We start from the raw sequence: 10924 nt of genomic DNA, 5'->3' as shown, positions 1-10924 counted from the left end.
ATTTTTGGGACCATTCACATTTATACAGCGATCAATGCTATAAAATTGCATTGATTACTGTGTAAATGTGACAGACAGTGAAGGGGTTAACCACTAGGGGGCGGGGAGGGGTTAAATGTGTTGCCTAGGGAATGCTTCTAACTGTAGGGGGAGGGGACGCACAAGGGGAGGAGACCGATCAGTGTTCCTCCGTTCTGGGAACACAGATCGCTCTCCTCTGAGCTGACAGGACGTGGATCTCTGTGTTTACACACAGAGATCCATGGTCCGGCCCGGTTAACGGGCAATCGCGGGTGCAAGGCGGACATCGCGGCCACTGGGCACATGCACCGGGTCCCGAGTAACGTGGCAGGCGCGCGCGCGTGCCCCCTAGGCGGCCGGGATCCCGAGGCCGTCATATGACGTCCACCCAGGATGGGAGATCCCATCTGTGGACGTCATTTGTCTATGGCCGGGTAGGGAAGTGGTTAAGTATATACTTCTTAATACAATGTTTCGATATATACCATGAGTATGACCTTTAAAAGTGCTCTCTTTGGGCTTCTGCTGCAGGTGTTTGCCTTCTCCCCAACCGACTGTATGGTCCGGGTGGGGGGGCGATCTTCAGTGTGACCTCTCGTAAGCCACATAATTGGTTTCTGCCCCGGCGCTGGTGGCTGTGCTGGTGGAGGCATTACAGGACCTTTTGGGGAGAGTGAGCAGGCATTTTGATTTTAAGGGGACTCTCCTATAGGAAGTTTTTCGTTTATAGGACACGCATCATTGGGTAACTATGCTATATGGAATATGATATATTTCTTTTGATATATGTAACTAAGCCTCTATAAGTATATCCTTATTGTATATTTTTAACAGACTGACCTCTGAAGAAGACCTTGAACATATAGGTTGAAACGCGTCAGCTCCATTTTTCGATATTGACAATATTCACATGATGTTGTTATGAAAAAATATGTCTGTATAATGCGTGTCTGATCTCATTAGATTTGTAAACACTCTATATCAGAGCTCATTTTTTTAAAACTCTTGTGTAACCTAATTTTTGTACAATAAACATTATCCTTTTTATACAACATTGGTTTAATATTTCAAACCCCGCTGCCTAAAAACCCCACTTGGGGAAATCCTTTTCCTGTTTTTTGAGATCTTTTTCTAGCCTTTTCCCCAGAGAATAAATGGGTAGCGCCAATTTTCACGGGCTCCTCCTGGAAAGGTTGAGAGGGCTTAGGGAGGTCTGATGAAGAAGAAAAAGGCAGCGTAGTAGTGGCCAAGAAACAAATCTTTCAGCACACCTTTCCCGTAAACACCTGTCTATACAGATGGCAAGTTGGAAAATATATGAGATATGGCTCCGGCATTACTGCTGGAGGTGCGTTTTACATGCACAGACAGTTCCTAGACTTGGCGTGTCAGTTTGCAAATCTCCTCAGCAAATAAACAAGCTTGTGTAGAGTCCATCTTTACAGAATTTTTTTTGTTAAAGGGTTTTGATTATGTCACACTTACCCCAGCATATATAGTCAGACACTATAGCTGGTTACTGTGTTCTTCACCTATAGCAGCCCCCTTTCCCATAGGGCAAGCAGGTACTCAGTTGCTCCCAGGACTTATGCACACTGCTATAGTGCCTGGCTACTATGCCAAGGCACGAGTGAACTGAGCAATGCAAACAGGTACTTGCGGTTGGGAGACAGACAGAGTGGTTCAATGACAGTCCAGGTAAAAAGCAGGCAAAATTCAGAGAATACTCATTATCCGATCCAAGGTCATATACAGGGATATCCAATCTTGCAGAGTTGCAGAGCAGGGCAGACAGACAGGGAGCTTGATCAGGTAATACACACGTTATCACTCTCTAGCACAAGCATGAGACTGAAGGTTTGGCTGGCTTAAGTCAGGTTTGGTTTCCACCCAGAGACTGACCACATTAATCAACTTGCAGGTGGACAGACAGGCAAGGAGAATTCCATAGCCAAAATCAGGATGCTGGAATGAGGAGCAGGAGCACTAGTTGCTTCTGACAGTGTAGAGTTGTTCCCTAAACACATATCAGACACTTTTAACTCTGTATTAGGCCCATCCCCTCATCCACCCCAGGTTGGTCCTGGGCACTGGATGACCTTGTCCTGGCACTAGATAGACTGATGTCTCTTTTTAACTTTATCAACTATGTAACTACCGTATTTATCGGCGTATAACACGCACCGGCGTATAACACACACCCTAATTTAAAATTTAAAAAAAAACTTTTAGGAGGGAAGTTGAAGGAAAAAAAACTTACATTTAAATGCCCATCATTGCAGCCTTCTCAGTGCAGCCTTGCCCCAGTGCAGCCTTGTCAGTGCAGCCATGTCAGTGCAGCCTTGTCAGTGCAGCCTTGTCAGTGCAGCCTTCCCCAGTGCAGCCTTGTCAGTGCAGCCTTCCCCAGTGCAGCCTTGTCAGTGCAGCCTTCCCCAGTGCAGCCTTCCCCAGTGCAGCCTTCCCCAGTGCAGCCTTCCCCAATGCAACCTTGCATCCTGTGATCCCTGCCATCCTGTCTTTCAAAATCGCCGACCGCGATTTGAAAATGGCGCCGCCGGCGCCGAAATACACAGAGCCGGTCCTCGGCTCTTCTCGGTGGCTCTCGTTTACTTTGGGCTCCACTCGTAGTCCCGAGCGGAGCTATCCGAACCTAGCCGAGTACACTCGGCTAGGTTCGGGCGGCGCTCGAGTGAAGACGAAAGTGGCCGAGAAGAGCCGAGGACCGGCACTGTGTATTTCAGCGCCGGCGGCACCATTTTCAAATCGCGGTCGGCGATTTTGAAAATCTGACAGCTCTGGATCGCAGGGGATCGGCGTATAACACGCACCCACGATTTTCCCCTGATTTTAAGGGGAAAAAAGTGCGTGTTATACGCCGATAAATACAGTATGTAGGATTAAGAACAAGAACAGTTCTCTGCAATAGGGACAGAGAGAAAAACTGTTTTAGTACAGTGGAGATGGGTTAAAGCTCCTGAAAATGTTTTTACTGCTGTTTGTGCCATCCTTTTCTGGTGACGTCCAATCCACCCAGGTCTTCTATGGATGTTTTAGAGACAGGAAATAAGTAAAAAACCTTCCCAGTGAAGCCACATACAGAAATAGAAACCTGGCAGAAGTTTTTACTTTTACACACTCTATACAAAATAAATAAAAAAAAATATTAGCTTTAGCTAGGCTTCAACATTCCTTCAGATGCAAGTATAAGAACCATAAATGGGCCCTTATACAGGAGAAAGAGTTTCTGCTCTATTGTGATGTGCTGTAGCACTGCACTGCAATGCACCACAACATGTGTTGTGGTAACGTAGTAATGTACAAGTCTTGCCATTTGTTCCCACAAAATAGTGATGTAAACAAGTTCTTAAAAACATTCGTTTCCATACAACTTTATTAAGTTCTGTAAGGTGGCAACATGGTCACTTTAAATTGCAAAATGGCTTACAAAGCAGCAATATATTTTTTTTTACTGTTTTTATGAAAAAAAATGATTTCCCTTTAAAACTTAAATATTTTATCTGCTATGAACATAATCAGCCTTACAAACATAAATCAATAACCCTATATTAGTTACAAGGTTGCTGCAAATGCCAGTTAGCTTTGAAGCATTCTTTTTGTAGTATGTTTTTACTTTGGATATTTGTTAGACAAAATTTTGTCCGAAAATAATCCTAGCTGAGAATCAAAAGCTCTGCAATCAAACAGAAAAAAATAGAGAAATAAGAACCCAAAGCTGAATTTTAAGCCCTCGAAATCTCCCCTTCCGGCCTTTAAAACCTACAGCACATTCTCCATTGATTTTCCCACAAATATTCATATTGACTTCTGATTTTTTTTAGTTCCAGCTAAGTCAGCAAATCCCCTAACTGGTACTCTCATCATCAACACCTCTATGTTCATTTTTTTTTTATATGAAATAGGCTTTGTTGCATGGGAAAGCCCATATAATGGTATAAAGTAAGATCTCTAGACACTAATAAATGCACTGCTTTCACATTACTGTATGGAATACAGCTTCAATCTTCCATTTCTTCAGTGCTACTTTTAAATTGCCATATTGTCATGACATTCGTACTGCTTCTGTATTGGATGTAGTGTAATAATATTTTATTCACCGATGTGCCCCAGTCATTCCAGATAATTTTAGGTTTACTTTGGAATACTAATTTTCCTAAAATGATGGTCACATACTTAGGAATTTTGTCTGAATTTAAAATGATCCAGGGTCAGCTTGGGTTGAAATTCAAGTATGTTTACATTTCAGCCATTATACTGACTACATGCTTTAATTTAATATTATTATTCAAAAACTTTCTTTACAGGGATTTTCCTCAGTTATTTTCCATAAAATCTGTCAAAGTTTCCATTAAAAACCAACTCCAGACTATATTTTGATGTACACAGAGCTGTGAATGTGGTAAGTTATTGTAACATTATTTTATTCGATAAATGTTTTTTATCTTGTGGTTCTACAAGGAAGTATCCTTGCGTTTTACATTTCTGCATGACATACCGGTCTCTTTGAGCTGGGGAGGATTCTTGTGGTCTTCTATTCCACTTACTGCAAGGTGCTAGGAGAATGGAGGAGCTACAAGTTATCTTAATTCCAAGGAGAAATCTGCTGCCAAATAACTTTTATGACCACTCTTTAGCTGAGGGTCATAACCTTCTGGTTAGCCTTTTTACACTCATGGTGTGGGGGAAGCATTAAAGGCTCTGATGTATACAAAAAAGTGCAGCGCTGGATATAGACAAACACTAGAAAAATAAATATTGAAAAACCTCTGTTCTAAATATAGACAAACACTGAAAATATAAAATTAAAAAACTGTGCACAATAATTCACTTGTATTGAATATTGTCCATGAGTGTTCCCAATATGGTAATACCAAACTGTAATGTGAGATAAAACGTGCTTAATCTTTATACAGTGTCCATAAAGCATATGTGAAAATCCCTGTTGGGTAATTTTATGACTTCCACCGCTGATAAACCCGTCACCACAAAGAGATTAAAGGCTTACCAGACAGCCCTTAAAGAAAGGAATGAAAAGACCTCCACTCTGGATGTTGTCCCTTTCGTGGATGGGTCCCTGCAGCCTGTCATCAGTGGAGGGGGTTCACTCAGCGATGATAGGTGACCAAAAAAAGGAAGAAATGCTCCAATAGTGTAAAAGAGTTTATCGTTCCTTTATTAAAATTGCCATGCAGGCATCCATATACACAAAATCCTTGCATGGAGTTTAAAAACAGCTCCGGTGTAAAACGAAAGTTCGCGCATGCGCAGTCCGTGCGTGGGTGTCTACCCTGTCTGTGCGTGTCTAGGCTCTGATGGTCATGGAAATTTGGGCACCATCTTCACATCTGTTTCACTGAATAACTCTGTTCGAGTATCAGCCATCCTGTCTAAAAATTCTGGTGTACTCAGCAGCATTAAGCTGGATATTGGTAAATAGCCGTAAAAGCAGTATAACACCATCTTTTCAGAACCATTTCACATGAGTTGTCTCTCTCTGCAGAGTGCACATGCATGATGAGAGGACAATAGCTCCGACTTTTTTCCTTACTGTCCTGGCATTAAGTCTTCCTATGAGGAAGTATCTAGGACAACCTCCTGGGAAATTAACCCTCAAATCATCAATGTGACATGCTTGCAATTCTTTGATCCAGCAAAATATACTTCCCCACAACAAAATACAGCTTTGCAACAGTCTTTCTTGCATTTTCATAGTATAAATCCATCCATTTTCATAGTATAGAACCTGTGTAAACCAAGGGATCTGAGCCCCCCCATTTGGGGGGGGAGAGGGACTTTCCTGAATTCACATGGGACACCTTCCAAGAATACCTTGTCCCCAGGTGTTTACCCCTAAGCCTAGTACATACCACTAGATTTTTTTCGTTCGACTCAGCGGGCTGTGATTGTTAGCAGTGGGATCCAATGACTCCCACTACTGTCTAAGACAATAAGGAGGAAGAGCTGGGCTCAGGTAAGTATTAGGGGAGGGGCTGGAGGAGCTGCTGCATAGAGGAGGTTTTTACCTTCATGCATAATGCGAATTTGGTGAGATGGGTGGGGACCAGATACCATCGGCAAATTACTTTGAGGTCCTCTTCCACAAGGGAGTTATTAAGTATTTCCCCGTAGGAGCGGGCAAAATTTGTGTGCCAAGTATCCAGGTCCCATTCAAATTAAAGGTCTCGCTCTCACTTCAACATATAGTTCTCTTTCCCCAGGGGATCAGCTAGCGCTGAATAGATAAGGGAGATTACCCCCTCATGCCCCCGTGGCTGAGGAGCACCAAAGCTTGTATTGAGTTACAGAAAGCAGGGTGTCAGAATTTTTCCAAACCATGTGTAAAAAATGTAACAGCTGGTTATAGCGGAATGTTTCTGAGGATGGCATGTCTATTTTGGAAATGCAGTAGTTGATTGAGATGGGGCCATTGCTGTTAAAGTATTGCCCTATTCTGTAGAGGCCCTTGTCAAGCCACCACATAAAATCCTTGATATTTAGACCCGGAGGGAATTGGGGGTTGTGGAAAATGTGTGCCAGAGGGTGCCATGCCGAGGTCTGGGAGTGTATTTTATGCAGTGTGTCACATAGGGCCATTGAGTGAGACAGAGTGGGGGATAGGATTGGGGGTCTATCTTTCTGTGGTCTCCAGATTAGGAAATCTAGAGTGTGATTGGGAGTTGCCTGTCTTTTTATGTCCACCCTGTCTGGTTTTGGGCCTTTGGAGTAAATGACTGAGAATTGGCAGAGTTGGGCGGCTTGAAAATACCACCATAAGTTAGGCAGTCCCAGACCCCCTTTTTTTCCTTGATCTGTACAGTACCTTCTTAGAGAGACGGTGTCCCTTACCCCCCCAGAAGAACCGTATAATTGCTGACTGTAGCTTGTCTAGGAGACACTTTTTAATGAGTATAGGAAGGGAGCGGAAGAGGTACAGGATCTTGGGTAACAGCGTCATCTTGTCCGCATTCACTCTCCCCAGCCAGGACATTTTATAGAGGGACCATTGCGAGAGGTCTTCCAACAGTCTCTTGAGCATAGGGGGGTAATTGTGGTGGTACAGGAGTTCGATTTTAGAAGTGAGGAATACACCTAAATAGGGAAGAGAGGAGGTGCTCCAGGAGAAGGGGAAGTGATTTTTTAAGTCTATCCACTAGGTCTTGGGGAGTTGAGATGTTGAGGGCAGTTGATTTGGACATGTTGACGTGAAGGCCTGAGACCGAACCAAATGTTTTGAGGAGTTGGAGTATGTTGGGAGTGGAGATGAGAGGGGAAATGATGAACAGAAGAACGTCATCAGCAAAAAGGGCGCATTTGTGAGTTCGTTGACTACATTTTACTCCATGAATATCTGGGTGTTGCCTGATAGCCAGAGCCAATGTTTCTATCGCAATGGCGAAGAGGATGGGGGAAAGGGGGCAGCCTTGTCTGGGAATAACCAATATATATGCTAGGATGGCTGTTGGCTCCAGGGGGGATCCCTCACGCAGGGAGTTAAAGAGACAGACTAGACGAGGAGAGAGGACCTCAGAGAATGCTTTATAATAATGAGCAGAGAACCCGTCAGGGACTGGGGCAGAGTCTATTTTGAGATTCTTGATACCGTCTCAGACTTCCTCCACCTGGAAGGGTGATTCCATAATAGAGCGATGGGAGTCTGAGAGTTTGGGGATGGCGATGTCCTCAAGGAAAGAGTTAATGGAGTCGAGGTTGTTCGGGCTGGGTGCAGATGAGAGTTTGGAGTAAAAGGCCTGAAAGGTTTCCAGGATTTTTGGGGGGTTCTGGGTTAAGGCTCCTGACAGGAATTTGATCTTGGGGAGGGAGAAAGTTTTTATTTTGGGGGAGAGTTTGCTGCTAAGTGTGGGACAATTTTATCGCCCTGAAAGTAGAACCTGCCGCTCAACCAGCTAAGGTGCTTATCTGCGTTGGACGTCAGAGCTAGATTCAGGGCAACTCGGGCAGATTCTAATTTGGCTAGGGTATCAGATGTGGAGTTATTTTTGTGGGATTTGCTGAGAGATTTAAACTCTTTTTCGAGTTTCCCCACATCCGCTTTCCTTTCCCTTTTAAGTTTGGTTGCAAGCTGGATCATTTTTCCCCTTAAGACAGCTTTGTGAGCCCCCCATAGGGTGCTTGGGGTCATGTCCCCAGTATCGTTAAGGAGGAAAAATTCCCAAATGTCTTTTTCTAACATGGTACAGTGGACTGGATTGGACATGAGAGATTTACTTAGGCGCCACTGGGGGGGCCCAGGAGAAGAAAGGAAGCTAGTCATTCTAATGGTCACCAAAGAATGGTCCGATCAAGGTACTTCATGTATAGAAGCGTGAGTCGCTGTGTGGATCTCCTAGTTGGGGATAAAGATGTGGTCAATTCTGGCGTACGTTTTATGCGGTACAGAATAGTGTGTGAAGTTCTTGGCTGTGGGATTTAGTTCCCTCCAGGAGTCAATCAGGCCCATATTGTGAAGAAGACAGGCTATACTGAGGCTCTGTTTAGGTGTTTTTTTGAGATCGGGTCTGTCCTGAGTTGATTTGTCTAACATATGGTCGAATGTGATGTTGGAGTCGCCCCCTAAAATTGTTCTGCCTTCCAGATGTGGGGAAAGGGTTGATAGCATGGAGGCGAAAAAGCTCGCTTGGCTTTGGTTAGGGGCATAGTAGGAGATGATGGAGTACATTACCCCTTTAATGAGCCCTTTGATGAGTATATATCTGCTTTCAGCATCTTTGACCATGTGTGTGAACGAATGGAATTTGTTTAGCAAGAAGTATGACCACCCCCTTTTTTTGGAGTTTGCGTTTGCCAAATAAAAAGTGGGGAAGCTACGGTGGAGGAAGGAGGGGGTATAGCTGGCGGGGAAATGGGTCTCCTGGAGTAGGACAATATCAAGGCTTCTGGCATGGTAACATTGAAATGCCTTCCAGCGTTTAGAGGGCGAGTTAAGCCCCTGTGTGTTATGTGAAGCAATCTTTAGAGATAAATGGTAGTGATTCGAGTCAGCCATGGGCATCAGGAGTGGATAGCGAGAATGTATGAGGGGAGCTTACTTCTGCCTTTGGAGATTAGTTATCGTCCTTTGAGGACTTGGTCGCCTGTGGGAGCCCTGGGGGTAGATCAGAAGGTGTTCTCCGCAAAGGTTCTGGAGAATGTAGATGAAGTAGGTAGGGGATTGGAGAGGAGACATGGGAGAAGTAGAAAGAGAGATAGAAGAGGAGAGAATAGAGAGTGTGAGAAGATAAGTAATTAGTACAAGAAATTAGTACAAGACAACAATATGCAAAGTCTGGTATTGTAGCTACAGGACTGGCAAGCCGAGTCCTAGTCCAAGTCCCCCGGTAAGGGTGGACTTGGAGAGGATACAACCTCAAAAAGGGTTGTCTACCTGGTGTCACCAGAGGGAGGTGAGTCCCTCTGCATCACAATAAAGAGGGTGGCATGTTGGGCTGCTCCGGCCCTCAGGTCCCCTTATGGGGAAAGTATTACTGTGAAAAAGGAATGGGTATGATGAGGAGCACGCTGGTGCGAGGCAACAGTTGGCAACAATAAGGAGACCATACATTAACTGGAGAGAATGGGGATCTCCGCAGGGGGAGGGAGGGAAGGAAGGGAGGGAAGGGAAGGGTGGTAGGCAGAACATTAGGGGAGAGGTAACTAGAAGGAGCATAACTTTGTGAAAAAAAATAGCCATTGTAAGGCAAATTCCATCCCAGCCGGGGTGGGAGGCAAGAGCAAAGTTAGGTATCCCAGTTAGCCATTAAGGGGGCTAATGGGGCCCAACATAAACAGGCCAAAGGCCTGACGAGAACATCAATAGTCAGACTTGTGTAGGGCTACCCACTACACACACGTGGGAAAAACATCCAGCCCAAAAAGTAGGAGTAACACATCCCGTCCAGGAGTAAAGAGAGAGCTGCTCATCTCAGAGGGTGAGAGTCTTGGTGTCTCTTTGGTAGTTGTTTGTTCCACAGTGGGGTCAGAGGGCTGGCTGAAGGGGATCGCTTGGTGGAGCTTTACTTGGCTGCCGGATGCAGAGGAGCTAGTTCATGGAAGATAAGTCCTAGTTGCAGCAGTAAACGCTCGCCATCTTTAAAGTTGGTGAATCCATATGATTTGTCTCTGAAATGAAACTGGAGGCGGAAAGGGAATGACCAGCGGTACTTGATGGAATTCTGAGCGAGAATTTCAAGGAGAGGTTTGAGGGATCTCCACTTCTGGATAGTGGTAGGGGAAATATCCGCAAAAATTTGGATCTTGTTTCCTTGGAAAGAGAGGCTGCCCAGGTTGCGTTTTTTTCTCTTAATGTCCTCTTTAATGCCGTAGTAATGGGGTTTGACCACAATGTCCCTCGGGAGGTCATCTTGACGGGGAGCTGTAGGGCTCTAAGTGCTCTGGATGTCCAGTATAAGCTCCTTAATGAAGAGTTTAACAGTGCTAGGTATGTCCATGACCAATACGGAAATTATATCTCCTGCTTCTGTTTTCCAAATCATCTAATTTGGCTAGCGCAGATTCTAGTTGGTCTTGTAATGTTTGGATGCAGGTGGTGTTTTGGGTGGTGCAAGCAGCCGTGTTATCCACTACCTGCTCAATTGCGTCCATGTGAGCTCCCAAGCTCTGCAAGTCAGCTTTAATTGTGGCTGTGATCTGCATGGCATTTTGAGCAAGGCCTGCGGCCAGCATTTCAGAGAAACTCTTCAGCAGTTGATTCATGTCAGGGGTCTGGATTGGCTGCAAGGGGGAGGATTGCTGGGGGACTGCCAGGCATAAGGGGGAGTGCAGCATGGGACTGTGGAGAAGATCTCCTAAAGTCATGTTCAGTAGGGATTCGGTGGAGGCTGGGAAGATCCCTTGGGGGGTGCAGGTACTCACAGGTGTTGCCAGCAAG

This window comes from Aquarana catesbeiana, linkage group LG01 (genome assembly GCF_042186555.1).
Source record: "Aquarana catesbeiana isolate 2022-GZ linkage group LG01, ASM4218655v1, whole genome shotgun sequence".
Taxonomy (NCBI): Eukaryota; Metazoa; Chordata; class Amphibia; order Anura; family Ranidae; genus Aquarana; species Aquarana catesbeiana.
Note: the sequence above shows the minus strand (reverse complement) of the source record.